This window comes from Somniosus microcephalus, chromosome 6, assembly GCF_052327205.1.
Source record: "Somniosus microcephalus isolate GS21.2 chromosome 6, FLI_Smic_1.0, whole genome shotgun sequence".
Classification (NCBI taxonomy): Eukaryota; Metazoa; Chordata; class Chondrichthyes; order Squaliformes; family Somniosidae; genus Somniosus; species Somniosus microcephalus.
The window spans coordinates 148653378-148676049 of record NC_140992.1 but is presented as its reverse complement, the minus strand read 5'-3'; positions in this window follow the sequence as shown (position 1 = coordinate 148676049).

The window sequence follows — 22672 nt, the reverse complement described above, 5'->3', positions numbered from 1 at the left end:
TTACAAAATACATGTCATAGGCACAGATTAAAGTAACTACAATCATGCACAAACTTATGAATTTGACTCTCTGGAAATGGGGAACACACGGCACGTCGTAAAAGGGGAAACACGTTACGATTTAACCTTACTCCCTCCCCTAAATACCTAAACTAAGTTTCGACTTGAGGAACTCGGGATCATGCTCACCACTATCAGAATCGCAAAAGGAGGGGTTCGCAGTCTTTCTGGCACAGCTTTCCGTCGTCACGTGGATTTGGAAACTTCTGGCGCAGCTTGTTTTTCTCTCTCTCTCAGGCGACGAGGCAGTGGACACAGCCTCGATGAGCGCTCGTCATGGCTGAAATTCACCAAGTCTGTTGTGGATTTGGGTTCATGGAACAGTCCCTGCCACCAATGTGATGTTGGAGAAATGGATGCACGTGTCGAGGCCTTGCCTGGCTAGGCTCGGAATGTCCTTTTTATCCGACCTGGATCGTCGGTTTTTCCCGAGGGTGTCTTCTCCTTCGGCCTGGGTCATCGATGATCTCCCGACAACAGCACCCGGGCCACCCTCGTCGTCTTCCCGTCGCGGCCAAGCCTTGTCTGGCTGAACACCGACCACGTTGTCTTTTTCCCGAAGTTGTCCGTCTGAAGCATCTTTATCGATTCCGAAGCTACCGAGGTGGAAGAGAGGGCAGGGCAGGCCAGGCTGATGGACTTTTCAAAATCCATATTTATACCCTTTTGGGCCAGCCTTATCTCCCGCCAGATCATAGTCCAGTCTTTGTAATATTTTGGCGGGCAGAAATCTCTGCAGGGGCGCTTTGTCTTGTAATGGGAGCCGGTGATAACTTAACTGGCCTTCCTGGCCGATAATGTCTTTTAATGTCTTTTACATTGTCACCGTGACTCGGTTCGCATATTGATCGGTCTGGAGATTTCCCTTGATGGCTGTTAAACGGTTTCTCCTTTGTACATTAAATGGGTATAAATGTTCATGCATTGTCCGCCCATATCTTGATGGGCCCCATCCTGTTTGCCTGAAACCGTCCTGTACTTAGAATCCTTTGAATATGTATGCTGTTTCCCTGAGTTTCGGTTTCCCGATACTGGCTTTCGCAGGCTTACTGTTTTCAATCCACAAGCCTGTCTGGCTTGCAGTAACAGAAATCAAATGGTCCAGAAACTGATCACAAGGCCCGGCGGCCATTTTGTATGCCCTTTTATCAAAGGCTTCTCTGTGCAAGCTTACTTTGGTCAATAAACTGTCTTATTTTATCCTGTTTTTTTGCGTGATTATTGCTGAAAATTTCGAATCTTACATCACCCACTGCCACTCAGTCGTGTGTCTCTGAATGTAGCTGTCTCCAACTGTCTCCGCAACTACAACACTGGTGTCTCCTTCAGTGTGTCTGTACAACTTCCAACTCCTCCAGTTATACCTTTCTTCAGGAGTCTCCACTTCCCGCCCAAAATCAGGTTAGTCTTTGTTTAACTTTTGGTGGGCTGGGAGCACAGGGAGGTAGTTATTATATTTTTTAATGTTTTCGATGGCCGGTAAAGGCCCAGCTCTGGTCTGGAATGACCTTCATTGTTTTTAATGTCCTTCTGATCTTGTTATCTAGTCCTTGGTGTTGTTCTCATGAATATGAAATTGTCCCCTTTTGTCTGGGTCAACATTTAGATGGCCTCTGTCTCCAGGCCGATCTTGACTGGATCTGCATCTAATCCATACGTATATGTGTGGGTCTGGTTTCGTTCTCTCAGAAACGGCTTCCAGAACTTACTGTGGGTTGAATCCACAAAGCTGTCTGAGGATTCGCAGGAAACATTTTAAAATGCCCCAATAAGCCGGTCACATGGTATGGTGGCCATTTTGTATGCCCCTTTTCTCTGGGCTTCTTTTAAAACAGTTTTTAAAATCATGGCATCTTCTGCCATTTGACCCTTATTAATACAAAGTCCAATTTTGCGAATCCTACACTAGCCCTGTATAAATCACAAACTAATCTCATGGACCTGCACTCCCCTGCTGCCCTGTATCAATCCCACACTGATCCCACTGCCCTGCTCTCTCCCCATAGCCCTGTTTCAATCCTACACTAATCCCACTTCCCCGCTCTCTCCCCATAGCCCAGTATCAATTCCACACTAACCCCACGGCCCTGCACTCTCCCCATAGCCATGTATCAATCCCAAACTATTTCCAATGCCCTGCTCATTCCCCATAGCCCTGTTTCAATCCCACACTAATCCCACTGCCCTGCACTCTCCAGATAGACCTGTATCAATCCCACACTAATCTCACTGCCCAGTTCTCTCCCATAGCCCTGTATCAATCCCACACTAATCCCACTGCCCTGCACTCTCCAGATAGACGTGTATCAATCCAACACTAATCTCACTGCCCTGCTCTCTCCCATAGCCCTGTATCAATCCCACATTAATCCCACTGCCCTGCACTCTCCCCAGCCATGTAACAATTCCACACTAATCCCAATGCCCTGCACAATCCCCATAGCCCTGTGTCAATCCTACACTAATCCCGCTGCCCCACTCTCTCCCCATAGCCCTGCATCAAATCCACACTAATCCCACTGCCCTGCACTCTCCGCATAGCCCTGTATCAATCCCAAACTAATCCCACTGCCCTGCTCTCGTCCCATAGCCCTGTATCAATCCCACACTAATCCCACTGCCCTGCTCTCTCCCCATAGCCCTGTATCAATCCTACACTCATCTCACTGCCCTGCACTCTCCCCATAGCCATGTAACAATCTCAAACTATTTCCATTGCCCTGCTCATTCCCCATAGCCATGTATCAATCCCACACTAATCTCACTGCCCTGCACTCTCCCCATAGCCCTGTACCAATCCCACACTAATCCCACTGCCCTGCTCATTCCCCATAGCCCTATTTCATTCCCACACTAATCTCACTGCCCTGCACTCTCCCCATAGCCCTGTATCAATCCCACACTAGTCACACTTCCCTGCTATCTCCCCATAGCCCTGTACCAATCCTACACCAATCTCACTGCCCCGCTCTCTCTCCCCATAGCCCATTGACAATCCCAAACTAATCCCATTGCCCCGCTCATTCCTCATAGCCCCGTATCAATCTCACACTAATCCCCCTGCCCCGATCCCTCCCCATAGCCCTGTATCAATCACACTAATCCCACTGCCCTGCACACTACACATAGATCTGTATCAATTCAAAACTGATCCCCCTGCCCCGCTCTCTCTCCCCATAGCCCTGTATCAAACCCACACTAATCCCACTGCCCTGCTCTCTCCCATAGCCCTGTATAAATCCTACACTAATCTCACTGCCCCGCTCTCCCTCCCCATAGCGATGTATCAATCCCAAGCTAATCCCATTGCCCCGCTCATTCCACATAGCCCGGTATCAATCCCACACTAATCCCCCTGCCCCGCTCTCTCCCCACAGCCTTGTATCAATCCCACACTAATCTCACTGCCCTGCACTTTCCCCATAGCCTTGTATCAATCCCAAACAAATCCCACTGCCCTGCTCTATCCACATAGCCCTGTATCATTCCTACACTAATCTCACTGCCCCGCTCTCCCTCCCCATAGCCCTGTATCAATCCCAAACTTATTCCATTGCCACGCTCATTCCCCATTCCCCTGTATCAATCCCACAGTAATCCCGCTGCCCTGTACTCTACCCATAGCACTGTATCAATTCAAAACTGATTCCCCTGCCCTGCTCTCTCTCCCCATAGCCCTGTATCAATCCTGCACTAATCCCACTGCACTGCACTTTCCCATTAGCCCTGTGTCAATCCCACACTAATCCCACTGCCCTACTCTCTCCCCATAGCCATGTATCAATTCCACACTAATCCCACTGCCCTGCACTCTCCCCATAGCCCTGTGTCAATCCTACACTAATCCCACTGCCCCGCTCTCTCCCCATAGCCCTGCATCAAATCCACACTAATCCCAATGTCCTGCACACTCTCTCCATAGCCATGTTTCAATCCCAAACTATTTCCATTGCCTTGCTCATTCCCCACAGCCGTGTATCAATCCCACACTAATCCCACTGCCCTGCATTCTCCAGATAGCCCATTATCAATCCCAAACTAATCCCACTACCCCACTCTCTCGCCATTGCCATGTATCAATCTAAAACTAATCCCACTGCCCCACTCTCCTCATAGCCCTGTTTCAATCCCAAACTAATCTCACCGCCCTGCACTCCCCCGCCGCCCTGTATCAATCCCACACTGATCCCACTGCCCGCTCTCTCCCCATAGCCCTGTTTCAATCCTACACTAATCCCACTGCCCCGCTCTCTCCCCATAGCCCTGTATCAATTCCACACAAATCCCACGGCCCTGCACTCTCCCCATAGCCATGAATCAATCCCAAACTATTTTAATGTCCTGCTCATTCCCCATCGCCCTGTATCAATCCCACACTAATCTCACTGCTCTTATGTTCATTAATAACTAGACATTCTTATTATGAACACAGCCGGCTTCTAGCTAGTCATGTATTCAGTACATGTTCTCTAGGTACAGTATCTGTAGAGATTCAGCATGTGTGCTCCTGTGTGCAGGCTGCCATCTTGACTGTTGCCTTGTGGGTAGCCTAGTGCCTCATGGGTAATGTAGTCTTAATATACATACAGCTAGGTAGTGTAGTCTTATATACAGCTCTACACAGCTCTACGGCTCTACCTAGTGCCCACTATAGAATGACATGTTATTGATCATTACAACTGCCCTGCTCTCTCCCATAGCCCTGTATCAATCCCACATTAATCCCACTGCCCTGCACTCTCCCATTAGCCCTGTGTCAATGCCACACTTATCCCACTGCCCCGCTCTCTCCCCATAGCCCTGTTTCAAATCCACACTAATCCCACTGCCCTGCACTCTCCCCATAGCCATGTATCAATCCCAAACTATTTCCATTGCCTTGCTCATTCTCAACAGCCCTGTATCAATCCCACACTAATCCCACTGCCCTGCATTCTCCAGATAGCTCTTAATCAATCCCAAACTAATCCCACTAGCCCGCTCTCTCGCCATTGCCCTGTATCAATCTAAAACTAATCCCACTGCCCTTCACTCTCCTCATAGCCCTGTATCAATCCCACACTGATCCCACTGTCCCACTCTATCCCCATAGCCCTGTTTCAAACCTACACTCATCCCACTGCCCCGCTCTCTCCCCATAGCCCTGTATCAATTCCACACTAATCCCACTGCCCTGCACTCTCCCCATAGCCATGTATCAATCCAAAACTATGTCCAATGCCCTGCTCATTCCCCATAGCCCTGTTTCAATCCCATACTAATCCCACTGCCCTGCACTCTCCAGATAGACCTGTATCAATCCCACACTAATCTCACTGACCTGCTCTCTCCACATAGCCCTGTATCAATACCACACTAATCTCACTGCCCTGCACTCTCCCATTAGCCCTGTGTCAATGCAACACTAATCCCACTGCCCTGCACTCTCCCGATAGCCCTGTGTCAATCCTACACTAATCCCACTGCCCCGCTCTCTCCCCATAGCCCTGCATCAATCTCACTAATCCCACTGCCCTGCACACTACACATAGACCTGTATCAATTCAAAACTGATCCCCCTGCACCGCTCTCTCTCCCCATAGCCCTGTATCAATCCTATACTAATCTCACTGCCCCGCTCTCCATCCCCATAGCGATGTATCAATCCCAAGCTAATCCCATTGCCCCGCTCGTTCCACATAGCCCGGTATCAATCCCACATTAATCCCCCTGCCCCGTGCTCTCCCCACAGCCCTGTATCAATCCCACACCAATTTCACTGCCCTGCACTTTCCCCATAGCCTTGTATCAATCACAAACAAATCCCACTGCCCTGCTCTATCCCCATAGCCATGTATCAATCCTACACTAATCTCACTGCCCCGCTCTCCCTCCCCATAGCCCTGTATCAATCCCAAACCTATCCCATTGCCACGCTGATTCACCATTCCCCTGTATCAATCCCACAGTAATCCCCCTGCCCTGTAATCTACCCATAGCCCTGTACAATTCAAAACTGATTCCCCTGCCCCGCTCTCTCCCCATAGCCCTGTATCAATCCCGCAGTAATCCCACTGCACTGCACTTTCCCATTAGCCCTGTGTCAATGCCACACTAATCCCACTGCCCTGCACTCTCCCCATATCCCTGTGTCAATCCCACACTAATCCCACTGCCCCGCTCTCTCCCCATCGCTATGTATCAATTCCACACTAATCCCACTGCCCTGCACTCTCCCCATAGCCCTGTGTCAATCCTACACTAATCCCACTGCCCCGCTCTCTCCCTATAGCCCTGCATCAAATCCACACTAATCCCAATGCCCTGCACACTCTTCCCATAGCCATGTTTCAATCCCAAACTATTTCCATTGCCTTGCTCATTTCCCACAGCCGTGTATCAATCCCACACTAATCCCACTGCCCTGCATTCTCCAGATAGCCCTTTATTAATCACAAACTAATCCCACTACCCCGCTCTCTTGCCATTGCCATGTATCAATCTAAAACTAATCCCACTGCCCCACTCTCCTCATACCCTGTTTCAATCCCAAACTAATCTCACCGCCCTGCACTCCCCCGCCGCCCTGTATCAATCCCACACTGATCCCACTGCCCCACTCTCTCCCCATAGCCGTTTCAATCCTACACTAATCCCACTGCCCCGCTCTCTCCCCATAGCCCTGTATCAATTCCACACAAATCCCACGGCCCTGCACTCTCCCCATAGCCATGTATCAATCCCAAACTATTTCCAATGCCCTGCTCATTCCCCATAGCCCTGTTTCAATCCCACACTAATCCCACTGCCCTGCACTCTCCAGATAGACCTGTATCAATCCCACACTAATCTCACTGCCCTGCTCTCTCCCATAGCCCTGTATCAATCCCACATTAATCCCACTGACCTGCACTCTCCCATTAGCCCTGTGTCAATGCCACACTTATCCCACTGCCCCGCTCTCTCCCCATAGCCCTGCATCAAATCCACACTAATCCCACCGCCCTGCACTCTCCCTGTAGCCATGTACCAATCCCAAACTATTTCCATTGACCCGCTCATTCCCCACAGCCCTGTATCAATCCCACACTAATTCCACTGCCCTGCATTCTCCAGATAGCTCTTAATCAATCCTAAACTAATCCCACTAGCCTGCTCTCTCGCCATTGCCCTGTATCAATCTAAAACTAATCCCACTCCCCTGCACTCTCCTCATAGCCCTGTATCAATCCCACACTGATCCCACTGCCCCGCTCTAGCCCCATAGCCCTGTTTCATTCCTACACTAATCCCACTGCCCCGCTCTCTCCCCATAGCCCTGTATCAATTCCACACTAATCCCACTGCCCTGCACTCTCCCCATAGCCATGTATCAATCCCAAACTATTTCCAATGCCCTGCTCATTCCCCATAGCCCTGTTTCAATCCCATACTAATCCCACTGCCCTGCACTCTCCAGGTAGACGTGTATCAATCCCACACTAATCTCACTGACCTGCTCTCTCCCCATAGCCCTGCATCAATACCGCACTAATGTCACTGCCCTGCACTCCCCTATTAGCCCTGTGTCAATGCCACACTAATCCCACTGCCCTGCACTCTCCCCATAGCCCTGTGTCAATCCTACACTAATCCCACTGCCCCGCTCTCTCCCCATAGCCCTGTATCAAATCCACACTAATCCCACTGCCCTGCACTCTCCCCATAGCCATGTATCAATTCCAAACTATTTCCATTGTCCTGCTCATTCCCCATAGCCCAGTTTCAATCACACACTAATCCCACTGCCCTGCACTCTCCAGATAGCCCTGTATCAATCCTATACTAATCCCACTGCCCTGCACTCTCCAGATAGCCCTTTATCAATCCCAAACTAATCCCACCACCCCGCTCTCCCCCCATTGCCCTGCATCAATCTAAAACTAATCCCAGTGCCCCACTCTCCTCATAGACCTGTTTCAATCACGAACTAATCTCACTGCCCTGCACTCCCCCGTCGCCCTATATCAATTCCACACTAATCCCACTGCCCCACACTCTCCCCATAGCCATGTATCAATCCCAAACTATTTCCATTGCCCTGCTCATTCCCCATAGACCTGTTTCAATCCCACACTAAACATACTGCCCTGCACACTCTAGATAGCCCTGTATCAATCCCACATTAATCTCATTGCCCTGCACTCTCCACAAAGCCCTGAATCAATCCCAAACTAATCCCATTGCCCCGCTCATTCCACATAGCCCTGTATCGATCCCACACTAATCCCCCTGCCCCGCTCTCTCCCCATAGCCCAGTATCAATCCCACACTAGTCCCACTGCCCTGCACTCTCCAGATAGCCCTTTGTCAATCCCAAACTAATCCCATTACCCCGCTCTCTCCCCATTGCCCTGTATCAATCCCAAACTAAGCTCACTGCCCTGCACTCCCCCGTCGCCCAGTATCAATCCCACAATGATCCCACTGCCGCGCTCTCTCCCCTATAGACCTCTATTATTATACACGAATCCCACTGCCGCGCTCTCTCCCCTATAGACCTCTATTATTATACACGAATCCCACTGCCCCGCTCTCTCCCCATAGCTGTAAGCTTCGCAAAATTCAGGCAGTTCCCCCCCCCCCCCGAAGATTATTTAATTAATAGAGACCCTGGTTGGAATGAGTTTTAAAATCCAGGGCACAACAAAATGGCTGCGGTCAGACCTCGTGACCAAAAGCCTGTCAGTTTCAATTCAGACCCTGGCAAGCTAACAGCTTGTGTATTTCAATGTCTGCAGCAAGGAGATCATGAAACCAGACAAGACTTTTGCATATGCATTGGGGACAAACCCAATTACAATCAGACCTACGCATAAAGGCCATCAAGGTGTTTGCTCAAACAATCAAAATAATCAGCGGGGCCATCGAGACGGGGCTGGCCCCCATCAAAGAACCTGTTGGACAAAGGAGAGCAGTTGCAGAACCGGCAGGAACCGATTACCGGCCATCCAAGTCGATGGGCCAAGATCGACACCTTCTGTTTAATTCCAACCTGCTCAAATCAGACAAAAGAATGAGCTGATTGAACGTAGAGATAAGGGCTACCATAGGGGGGTATAACTAGCCTTTCGAGCAGCCATTCGCTCTCTTTCTCTCGCCTCGCCTCCTGTGCCCTCAACCAAGGAAGAAGACCATCGAAGGAGAGCCCGTCCAGAGAGGTTGAATACCCTGTCAGAGACCTTTTAATTACTGGGGTATCTCTACCTGGATGGTGAAGTCTGTGCAACAGCGGGACCACATGACATCGGCAGGCAACAGGGCAAAGGGGCAAGGCTTTTCTTTCAACATCTCAGACCGGTGAGCATTTTACTTCTGACCCATCGCCAGATAATCAAGCTAGGTTTAGAGGGTGGGAGTTAAGGGGATTGCTGAATTGTCATTTTAGCCATTTTCCCTCAATGTGCCGTTTCTCCTCCCCTGTTAAGTGTAAGTGTACTGCATTCACATCATCCTTTTGTATAGTTATAGTAATCTGGGGTGCAATGTTTAAGTTACCCACCACATGGAGCCAAATATTAAGGGTTCACATTCACCAGTTTTTAAGGTAATGAGCCATGTATTCCATGTCCTGGTACACCAGTTTATACGGTAATGTGGCATTGCATTATGCGTATGACTGAGAGGTGAATCCTCCATCTTGCCATCATGCAGTAAGAGTTGTGTGCCTTGCCTGCAGCCTGTAAGAGATGTTTTTCTGCTACACCGTGTAATTAAACAGTTGGGTTTTGTTCCTAATATCTCGCTTCTCTCAGTTTCTGACCTTACCACTCGGATATCACATATTGGCGATAAGGATCAACAGATCACATCTTGCCGAAGATAAAAAAAAGAAAAGGAGCACTGAATAACAGATCATGGCTGCTACGTTAGCAAAGATCTCTGCTTTTGATGTTCAGACGCAGACCTGGGATGAATACTGCGAGGTGTTGATGCATTTCTTTGAAGCAAATGATATAGATGATGTCGGGAAAAGGAGAGCTATTTTGCTCACTTCCATGGGAAGTCAGACATATAGTTTAATGAGAAACTTATGCAGTCCTGAATAGCCTGGAGACAGATCATTTGCTAACTTAGTGGCCTTGCTGAAGGACCATTTCAATCCCAGACTGAGTGAGATTGTACAGCGTTTCAAATTTAATTAACGGAACAGAAAACCGGGAGAGACTGTATTGGATTATGTAGCGGTGTTGAGAAAATTGGCACATGATTGCAATTACCTGAAAGACATGCTGAGAGATAGGCTAGTTTGCGGGATAATGGATGATCGAATGCAGCGGAGATTATTGTCCGAGACTGGGCTTACATATGAAAAAGCGTTGGAACTTGCTCAAGCCATAGAGACAGCGAACCGAGATGTAAAAGAAATACAAGGTTCAGACTGGGCTACTACAAAGCGAGTTGCAGGTCAGGGTATTGTGCACAAGTTAAATATGCGTCAGAAACCATAACGTGAGCATGTAAAGGCATGTTATAGATCCAATGGCGATCACCTGGTGAGGGAATGCAGGTTTCTGGAGGAAAAGTGCCACAAGTGTGGGAAAAAATGTCACATAAAATGTGCATGCAAGGCAAAAGCAATCGTGGAGGAATATAAACCAAAAGGGGGAGGAAAGCAAAACCTAAGAAGAGAAGTGAAAAAACGGAGCACATCACATCAGCAGAGGAGCTGAGAAAGAAGACGACATGTTCATTATGCATAGTATGGTAGAGAACTTTCCAAAAGTGGATCCTATCACTTTGCAACTGACAGTAAATGATTCTAAGGTCAACTTTGAAGTGGATACAGGATGCGGCGTAACCATAATGAACAGGGAGGAGTACTCAAAATTGTGGAACCGTGCCAAAGTTCCAGAGTTAAAGTCTTGCTCTATGCAGCTTAAAACATATACCGGTGAACGAGTGGCGACATTGGGTACAGCTACTGTAACTGTGCAACACAGGGACACCGTGGAACAGCTACCTGTAGTTGTAGTATCAAGTTCCGGACCAAACCTGTTAGGTCGGGGCTGGATACAAGAACTTAAATTAGATTGGGGAGCAATAAATCAAATAGAGGGAGGCAAACAGTTGTCTTTGCAAGAAGTGTTGATTGAATATGAGAATATGTTCAAGGAAGAACTTGGCACATTTAATGGCCCCCCAGCTAAGATTTATGTAGACAAGGAGGCACTGCCAAGGTTTTTTAAACAGCGACCTGTGCCTTATGCCAGGAAGCCAAAGGTAGAGGCTGAGCTTGATCGTCTTTTGAGAGAGAACATTCTGGAACCCGTGAAATGTTCAGAATGGGCAGCTCCCATTGTACCTGTTTTAAAACCGGACAATTTGGTAAGACTCTGTGGAGATTATAAATTGACAGTAAATAGGGTGCCTAAACTAGAACAGTATCCTATTCCTAAAACAAAGGATGTCTTTGCGAACCTGGCTGGAGGGAAGAAATTCATGAAGCTGGATATGAGTCATGCATACTTGCAGATTACACTAGATGAGGAATTCTGGTGACGGGAAGAACCGACCAGGAGCATCTGAGCACTCTGAGAGAGGTACGACAAAGATTGGATAAGGCTGGGTTACGGCTCAAGAGGAGTAAGTGCACTTTCCTGGGGAATGAGGCCGTGTTCCTGGAACACAGAGTGGACACCACTGGGCTCCATCCAATCAAGGAGAAGGTACAAGCACTGCAGGAGGCCCCAGCTCCTACCAATGTGACTGAGTTAAAAGCTTACCTGGGACTGCTAAACTACTTTAACAGATTTTTACCAAACTTGGCAACAGTGTTAGCACCTCTTCACAAACTTCTGAGCAAGGAGACACAGTGGCAGTGGGAAGACGAACAGAGGTTTTCATTTGAACAGTCCAAGAAACTGATGCTGTCCTCGGATATGCTGGTTCACTACAATGCAGAGAAAGACATCATTCTCTCTTGTGATGCTTCACCTTACGGGGTGGGGGCAGTTCTTTCACACAGCTTGGAAGATGGAACAGAAAGACCAATAGGGTTTATGTCTCGAACTCTGACACTGGTGGAAAAAAACTATTCCCAGTTAGATAAAGAGAGGTTAGCAGTAATGTTTGGGTTACGGAGGTTTCACAAGTACATATATGGCAGGAAATTCACCATATGCACCGATCATAAACCTCTTCTATCTCTTTTTAATGAAATGAAAGCGGTACCACAGATGGTGTCACCCCGGATCCAGAGGTGGGCAGTGACGTTGAGGGCATATGAGTATGTCATCGTTTACAAGGCGGGCAAGTACCATGGGAACGCAAAGGCCTTGAGCCATCTTCCACTGCCAGGTACACCTATCCGTGCAGCTCCAGAGGACAGAGTTTTGATGTTGGAGGACACGGACACAGCAATTGTGACCGCAGAACAAGTAAAGACATGGACCGGTAAAGATCCAGTACTGTCTAGAGTCCGAGAATATGTGATGAGGGGTTGGCCACAGCATCCGGAAGGGACTGATTTCATACCTTACAGTGTCAGGAAGACAGAGCTGGGTGTGCAGGATGGTTGTGTGTTGTGGGGAGCACGAGTGATTAATCCACAGCCATCACATCAGTCTATCCTAGGGCAACTACATCAGTGTCATCCTAGAGTTTTGCATATGAAAGACTTGGCAAGGAGTTACTTGTGGTGGCCAAAGCTAGATGAGGAGATAGAAAATCTAGTCAAGACATGCAGCACTTGTCCAGTACACCAGAAGGCACTAGCAGCGGCTCCTCTCCACCCCTGGGAGTGGCCGGATAAACCATGGAGAAGATTACATGTAGATTATGCGGGTCCATTCATGGGAAAGTTGTTCCTCATAATCATTGATGCACATTCCAAATGGATGGATGTTTATCCTGTAAATTCTGCTTCATCTACTGTTACTGTAGACTGCCTGCATAGGAGTTTTAGTAATCAAGGGCTACCGGAGATCATAGTAAGTGACAATGCCATGTGTTCTGTGAGTACAGAAACAAAAGAGTTCATGAGAAACAATGGCATAGTGCACGTGACCTCAGCTCCATATCATCCATCTTCAAATGGATTTGCGGAGAGAGCCGTACAAACATTTAAGGAGATGATGAAAAAAAGTGCGGAAGGGAGTTTGGCAGCCAAGGTGTTGCGAGTTCTGTTCAACTACAGAATAACACCTCAATCTACCACAGGACTCTCTCTTGCTGAGCTGTTGTTAGGACGTCGACTATGCTCCACTCTTGACCTGGTTCACCCAGATCTAAAAAGGAAGGTGGAAAACCAACAAATCAAACAAAAGGAGCACCATGACAGAAGGACAAAGAGCCGCAGTTTTGGAGAAGTAGATGCGGTCCTTACCAGGAATTTCAGTTATGGTCCAAAATGGATTCCTGGCGTCATAGACTCAATGACCGGTCCAGTATCATATACGGTCATGGTGGGAACTGATCAGGTAGTACGTAGACCTGTAGATCAGATACTGACCAGACAAGGGGAAATCGAAATGGAGGTTCCAGAGGAGATGTCGGAGGACAAGTTGGCCCCCAGTTATCCAAATGCATCGGTGGTACCACCACCATGAACAGAGCCAGTTCCACCTGGACCCCTTCATCAAGAGGAAACCATCGTAGCAGAGTCAGATACTCTGAGTACTGCTCAGGAGCAGCAGGTGTCTCTACTACAACCAAGCAGGGACTTGACGGTAAGACGTTCACCAAGGGCTCACAAGCCGCCAGAGAGATTGATAACGACCTGCTAGATTTGTTCAGTATGGACTATCGTTAAAGGAGTTTCCTTATGGGACTTTTTAAGAATGTTGTTAAGAAATTAATGTTCAACTTAAGAGGGGAGGGTTATAGTAATCTGGGATGTAATGTTTAAGTTATCCACCAGATGGAGCCAAATATTAAGGGTTCACATTCACCAGTTTTTAAGGTAATGGGTCATGTATTCAATGTCCTGTTACACCAGTTTATACGGTAATGTGGCATTGCATTATGGGTATGACTCAGAGGTGAATCCTTGAAATAAAGAATAGATTTGCCTTTCTAATCTAGGCTTTATTAACTTAAAAATCCGGTAGCACATCTTCAACACCCAGTCCCAACTAAAGGCTGGAAAGAACTGAATTTAAGATGGCCACCACAAATCACATGACATCAACTACCAATGAGATTACAGCATATATCCCAAGGCAGGAAACAAACAACCAATCACAATACTTCTTACTAAACATAAAGGCCTAGAAATTCGGTATGGCCCCGCCAGGTCTTTTGCGCCCGAAATTTAGCGCTCGCCAGGATTCCCATAGCGCCCGCCTAAAATTCAGTTGCGACGGGCCAAGACGGCGGCGGGCGCCATTGCAGGGTTTGGCCGCCTCGCTAGGGGCGTTGAATGTCACTTTCAGGCGTTCAGCTCCCGCTGCGGCACCCGATGCGGTGCGGCAGGCTGGGGTACTGCAGGCCTCCTCCTTCTCTTAAGGAGGAGCTGCCTGCAGCCGTCAGATCACCGGTGGATTCCCCCGGCAAATGAGCCCGGCACCACGGAGAAGTGCCGGGCTCGCGGGACACAGACATCAGTGCCGCGGGGGGGTGGTGCAGGAGTCCGGGGAGGGAGGTGCGGGCAGGCGGCCGCCGGGAAAGCGGCCGGCCGCTGCTCCACCTTTATGCACCGGCCTTTCGGAGCTGCAAGACCCCGTTTCACAAACGCTGTTTGCGGCTGCCACGGGCGAGGCGGCCGCAACTGAATTTGGCCATCGGGCCGAAATAGCATTGCAACCGGGGCGCTGCGCACACCGATGATGTCATCAGTGCCGGCGCAGCGCTACCGGCTAACGCCGATGTTAGGGTCCATCTGAATTTCGGGCGGTAAAAAACTTTAGGCGCAAACCACTTTATAGCCAATAAGTGGGCGCAAACGCAACTGAATTTCTAGGCCAAAGAATAATCACCACAATCCTCCATCTTGCCATCGTGCAGTAAGAATTGTGTGCCTTGCCTGCAGCCTGTAAGAGATGTTTCTCTGCTACACCGTGTAATTAAACAGTTGGGTTTTGTTCCTAATATCTCGCTTCTCTCAGTTTCTGACCTTACCACTCGGATATCACAATAGTATTGTTATCTTATTTCCTCTGTTAATAAATTTTGGTTTTCTTTGTACCAAACCACTGGTCTGCTCGTTTGTCTATATTGCTATCTGCCAATAAGTCCGGTGATCAGAACTGAGGGGTGAGCGTTTCGAACCGCTCAGAGATAAGGCAGCCGGAGACATAACCGACTGGCCAAAGCAAGTAGCAAAACCCCCTACACAGGGGAAACCCCGCAGGCTTTCGCGGACCAGCTGTGGCCAGTGTACTGGAGGGCCTGTCCGGGGATATCCTGGCCCATTGGCTCCATTGGCTCCATTGCCTAGTGGCGAACAGCTTGCTACAGGTCAGGGCCAAGGCAGAAGTCTGGTTCGACCCCAAAACCCCCAGACCACCGAACTTACGGTGATCAGGCAGCTGACTCTGGCCTATAAAAACGGCAGGGGAACCGATTCACACCCACCCAAGGGAAAGGTGCATGAGGTAAAACCCGGACCGGGTAGGAAAGAGTGGCACCAGGAAGGGAATAACCCCCTCAACACAAAGACGAATTGTTACGGGTGCGGGAAGGATGTTCACGGGCGGAAGGAGTGCAAAAACCCTTGGAAAGATAAAAAGGGAAAGAATTCCACAGCCCCAGCCCAAAAGGCGGGGACAGGAATCCCTCCTGCAGAGGTCGAGTCACTTTTGGACAGCATGAGGTCCTTATTGACTGGCCAGGGGAGAGTAGCAGCCGCTACCGGTGCTCTGACCCCGTCAGCCCCATCCAACTCACAGACCTGACTAGAGCCAGGGCAGCCTGTTTACCTGTGTTCCCTCTGATACGATGAGTGGAAAAGACCCCTCTTGGAGATGGAGGTAGAAAAGATAACGGGGACCTATCTGTTAGAAATGGGGGCATCATGCACCGTGGTCTACTCAGCTAACCCCACCACCTCGCCATAATGTAACGGGGTCCCATACAGTCTGTTGGGGTTCACAGGCAAAGAACAGGCCGGCTCGTTTTCCATCCCACTCGCCATTCGGTTAGGACCGCTCTGCTCTAAGTGGACCTGTGTCCTGATGAAATGGGAAGTGGAGGGTAGCAGAGGGGTCCTGGAAGCCGACTTTATTGTAGGCCACGGGATCCTAGTGGATTTGAGGAATCATTGCTTATGGGTGGCAGGTAAAGTGAAGAACGGTGAGGTAGTAGTGATCCCAGGAAAGGAAGGGAAGGGGACCTTGTGCACCATGAAGCCCAAAGAGGGTTATAACCTCAAGCTTATGGTCAGCAACACCCCACACGAGTTCCAGACATTTGTGCAGGCCCACCTGGCCACATTTGCCACCCACAAACACGACTGCGGGAGGGTCAACGGGTTTGAGGTCAGCATAGACGGGGACCCCATGGCCCGACCACAGAAACAGTATAACTTCCCCAGGGAAACAGAGCCAGACATGGAAGCAGCCATGTCCTCGTTGGTACAGCAGGGAGTTCTGAGACCGATAGCTACCCACGTGAGTTCTCCATTGTGGCTGGTTAGAAAGCCGGACAATTCCTGGAGGGCCACGGTGGACTATCAGGTGCTCAATAGTAACATCCCAGCCTGTGCACCCACAGTAGCAGCAGTTGCCGACCTGACAGGAAGTATTACAGCATCCGCGACCACTTTCACGGTGCTGGATATTTCCAACGGGTTTTGGTCCATCCCTTTAAGGAGGGAGGATCAGTACAAGTTTGCCTTTACGTTTAAAGGGCAACAGTACACATGGAACTGCTTGCCTCAGGGCTTCCACAACAGCCCCAGCATTTTCCATCAGTGCATGGCAAACAGTTTAAAGGATTTTAGCCAGCCCAGACAGCTGGTCCAATATGTGGATGACCTGCTCCTGTTCACTGATTCGAAAGAGGAGCATGGCCCACTATTGGCCAAACTGCTGGAGCTGCTAGGGCAGAAGGGTTTCAAGGTAAACCCAAAGAAAGTGCAGATCGGTCAGCAGGAGGTGAAATTCCTCGGCCTGACCGTGCACGCTGGAGAAAGGGCCATAGATAATGTAATGATATCAGCAAATAGTGATGATATTTGTCTGTGTTTGATTACTTATGCCTTACAGCATATTTGTCTGTGTTTTTGATTACTTGTGCCTGACCAGCAGAGGTCATGTGAGAGACAAGCAGTCCAGAGGAGTTTTACTTTCAGTTTCATTCTAGATGCATCACAGCATAGTGTGTTCTGTAAAAAGCTGTAGAAAGTCTTGAACAAGACTTTAGATTAAACAACATTCTCTTTCAGAAATGAGTCTTTATTGAACCCAAAAAGAAATCAAAACATGATGTCAGAAGTGGCTGAAAGAGAAAAAATCTGAAGTTAGCAACTTGATGGGACAGTGAAAGCAGTTGTGGCAAGTAAGCGAAATCAGCTCTCCACATATTAGCAAGCCAAAAGAGAACATCGTTGCTTACCATTAGAGAATAGCTAATGAAGTGAAAAATGGAAGGTTTACACCCACCGGCGACGCTTCAATTAACAGGTAATGTGGCTGAAAATTGGAGAAGGTTCAAACAACGTTTAGAGTTGTATTTAGCGGCAATCGGAGCTGACAAGAAAAGTAATAAACAGAAATCGTCACTGTTCTTACATGTCGTGGGTGATGCAGCGCTGGAGGTATATAATAATTTCATATTTGCCGATGATGGAGACAAAATGAAGCTAGATAAAATAATGGAACAGTTTGAGGCCTACTGCATACCTAAACGCAACGTGACCTTTGAGAGGCACAAATTTTTCAAATGTGTACAGAAAATCGGCGAGACTATTGATCAGTATGTGACTGAACTGAGAAACCAAAGCAAATTGTGTGAATTTGGGGGACTCACAGACTCGCTGATAAAAGACAGACTGGTGTGTGGAATTCCAGATAATGGTCTAAGGGAAAGACTGCTAAGAGAGCAAGATCTAGACCTGGGAAAAGCCATAGCACTGTGTAGGGCTACAGAGACTGTGAAGTTGCAGGCAAAGGAGCTGTTCAGTGACAGTAGCTGCAACGTGGATGCAGTGAGAAAGAACGGATACAAACCGTTTAACAAAGAGAGCACCAATGTGAAAAAAGAGACGTGGCCAGCAAACGAAAATGAAAGGGACAATCGGAAGTCATGTAGTCGATGCGGTACACAGCATCCACCAAGAAAGTGTCCAGCATATGGTAAAACATGCAATAGATGCAACAAAAACAACCATTATGCCTGTTGCTGTAAGAACCAAGCGCAACAAAGCAAGGTCCATACAGTAGATGAAAGCGAGATAGAGGAATTCAATGTAGATGTTGTGTCTGAAAACAAAAAAGAAAGAGACTGGATGTTGACACTAAAAGTGAATGACATACACATTCCATTTAAATTGGATACTGGAGCACAAGTTAATGTGATATCAGAGACCGATTTTAAGAGAATTAGACCCAGACCAAAGTTACATGGAATACAAGTGAAAGTGATCGGATACTCAGGTACTGATATACCAGTGAAAGGAAAATGCATTGTCAAAGTAACACACAAGGACAGAGAGCACACGCTAGCATTAATCGTGGTGCCAAAGGATGTGCAAGCCATACTAGGGTTAAAAGCCTGTGAGAGACTGAACCTGGTAAAGAGAGTCCTCGTTGTGGAAAGCGAAGGAGAGACAGTCTATGATGAACTCATGAAAGAGTACAAAGACCTATTTAAGGGTCTAGGCTGCATTCCAGGAGAACACACGATCAGAGTAGATAAAAGTATGACACCGGTCATACATCCATGCAGAAAAGTTCCGTTTGCTCTTCAAAAGCAACTGAAGGCAGAGTTGGACAGGATGGAAAGCCTGAACGTGATTCAGAAGATAGATGAGCCAACTGAGTGGGTGAGTTCCCTCATCGTAGTGGACAAAAAGAATGGAAAGCTCAGAATTTGCCTGGATCCAAGAGATCTAAACAGAGCAATAAAGAGAGAGCAGTTCAAGCTTCCTACACGTGAGGAAATCATGGCACAGTTTGCAAATGCAAAATATTTCAGCAAGTTAGATGCGTCCTCAGGATTTTGGCAGATGAAGCTGGACGAAGCAAGTTCAAGACTTTGCACGTTCAACACTCCATTTGGCAGATACAGATTCCTAAGGTTACCATTTGGCATTGCCTCAGCTCCTGAAGTGTATCACAAGACTATCCATATGATCTATGAGCACCTGGAGGGAGTTGATACATCAATGGATGACATCATAGTATGGGGAACCACGACAACTGAGCATGACGAGAGACTGAAAAAAGTGCTGGAAGCAACAAGGAAAACAAACCTGAAACTGAATAGAGAGAAATGCCAGCTCGGGGTGACAGAACTGACATTCGTGGGAGATATCCTTAGCAGTGAGGGCATCAGACCAGATCCCAGAAAGGTGTCCGCCATTGAGAATATGCCAAGGCCACAATGCAAAAAGGACGTGCAGAGGTTTAATGGAATGATCAACTACATGGGTAAATTCATATCCAACCTCTCAGAAAAAATAGCGCCACTGAGAAGACTAACTGAAAAGAACATAGAATGGGAATGGAATCATGAGCATGAGAAGCCATGGAGTGATCTAAAGAAACTGCTCACAGAGGAACCAGTTCTGAGGTTTTATGACCCAGCGAGATCCATCAAGATATCATCAGATGCATCACAGAGTGGGCTCGGTGCCATTCTTCTGCAACAATATGACTACTGGCAACCTATTGCATATGCATCGCGCTCAATGACAGACGCGGAGATGCGATATGCTCAAATAGAAAAGGAGCTGCTCAGCATCACATACGCCTGTGAAAGATTTCACCAGTTTGTGGCAGGACAAGCAATCAGTGTAGAGACTGACCATAGGCCCTTGATTGCATTGTTCCAAAAGCCACTGAATAGCTGTCCGCTTAGAATACAAAGACTGATGATCAGGCTGCAACGCTATACACTGAATGTTGCGTACACACCGGGTAAGCTGATGTATACAGCAGACACGTTGTCCAGAGCTGTTGACCCAAGTGAGCCCGCAAACACCACAATGGATGAAAAAGTGAACGCCTACGTGGACATGATCACAAGTGCACTGCCCATAGCAGATGCAAAAATGGAGCTCATAAAGACTGAGACAAACAAAGATGAAACAATGAGACGACTGAGAAAAAGCATCTTGGATGGATGGCCCAACATGAAGCAAGACTGCTCACCTGATATAGCAGAGTACTGGAACTGCAGGGCGGAACTATCAGTGGTCGAAGACATTATCTACAAAGGAAGTAAAATAGTTATCCCAAAGAGTCTGAGAAGAGAGATGCTAAAAAAGATCCATGGAGGACATCTGGGAATCGAAAAGTGTAAGAAAAGAGCACGAGAGGTGATGTACTGGCCACGAATCAACCAAGATGTGACAAATGAGGTGTCAAACTGCACAATATGCCTGAAATATCGAGCAAGCAATCCGGTAGAACCACTAAAGCCACACCCAGCACCAGACAGACCTTACCAGAAGGTAGGCGCTGACCTATTCGTATGTCAAGGGAAGGACTATCTTGTCGTCACAGACTATTACTCCCTGTATCCAGAGGTTTGTAGACTGTACACCACTACTGCAGAAGCTGTGATAAGAAGTATGAAAGCCATATTCTCCAGACATGGCGTGGCAAGCGAGGTCTTCACAGACAACGGACCCCAGTTTAACAATGCAAATTTCCGACACTTTGCCAAAGAGTGGGACTTTGTCCACACAACGTCACATCCTCACTATCCACAGTCCAATGGACTAGTGGAAAAATCGGTCCAGACAGTGAAAAGACTGATGTACAAGGCAAAAGACAGTGGAACTGACTTCTACCAAAGCATGCTTGTATACCGCACAACGCCGCTTGAGTGTGGTATGTCACCAGCCCAACTCCTGATGGGACGTCGGCTAAGGTCAAACCTACCCATCCCGGAGAACCTCCTGAAAACAAAAGAGGGGGAGAAAGTGAGGAAGTTCAAAGAACAACAGAAAGAACAGCAAAAGTACTACTATGACAGAGGAACACAAAACCTACCTGAACTCTACACTGGTGATCAAGTAAGGTTGAAAGACAAAACAAACACATGGACTCTGAAGGGAACTGTCCTGAGTGAAGTTCAACCAAGATCATACACCATTCAGACAGATGAGGGTGCTGTTCTGAGAAGAAATCGTCGAGATCTTCTCATGGGACCAGCCACAGCAGGTCAAGAGACTGATACTGGTGAACAACCTGATCACACAGCTGAGAACCAATCATCTGAGGCAACAACTCAGATTCAAGGACAATCAATCAGACAATCCTCAAGACACGTGAAGCCTCCTGAGAGACTCATTGAGCAAATTTAAGGACTATTGTTAAAGAAGGAAGTAATGTTATCTTATTCTTTCTTCAAGTTCTAGTGTATTGACATATTTCATGTGAACACACAAAGCAAGGGTAAAAAACCTTGATCATGATAATGATAATGTAAGTTCATTAAATGTTGTTAGTTAAAAGTAAAATACTTTTGTTTTAAGAAAGGGAGATGTAATGATATCAGCAAATAGTGATGATATTTGTCTGTGTTTGATTACTTATACCTTACAGCATATTTGTCTGTGTTATTGATTACTTGTGCCTGACCAGCAGAGGTCATGTGAGAGACAAGCAGTCCAGAGGAGTTTTACTTTCAGTTTCATTCTAGATGCATCACAGCATAGTGTGTTCTGTAAAAAGCTGTAGAAAGTCTTGAACAAAACTTTAGATTAAACAACATTCTCTTTCAGAAATGAGTATTTATTGAACCCAAAAAGAAATCAAAACAGATAAGGCTAGGAGAGAAGCGGTACAAGAGCTACCGGTCCCCAACATAGTGATGGGTGAGAGGTCATTTCTAGGGCTAACCGGGTACTGTAGAGACTTTATTGAGGACTATGCAGCCACCGCAGCCCCTCTGCTCTGACTCCTACACAAGGGAGTGGAGTGGCTTTGGGATGAGGGTTGCCAGGCAGCATTTGACAGGCTCAAGAAAGACTTGCAGACCGCACCAGCTCTAGTGGCCATAGATGGGGGAAAGAGTTTTTCCTGGAGGTAGCAGCCAGTGGGGATAGCCTGAATGCTGTGCTGCTCCAAGAGCGGCACGGCCGGCTGCGGCCGGTAGTCTACTCCTCCAGGATACTCACGGATGTGGAAAGGAGCTATTCCAATTGTGAGAGGCATCTCTTGGCCGTACATTGGGCTGTGAAAAGATTGCTGATCTTCACAGGCACCTCTCCCATCACCCTCCTCACCGATCACACACCCACCCAGATGCTTCTGGATGGGAGGATCAAGGATGGAACAGTGAGCAGTGCCCGCATTGCTCGCTGGACCCTGCGCCTCTCACAAATGGATCTTAAGGGGAATGGTCTCTGTGAGCCAAAGCTCGCAGCCAACCTGGTATATCCTGGAACAGCCCACCGCTGTTGCATTGAAGGGGTTTGGGAAGTAAACATAGGTTTACGGGCTGGGATACATCCCACGGGCCGCGAGATCTATGTAGACGG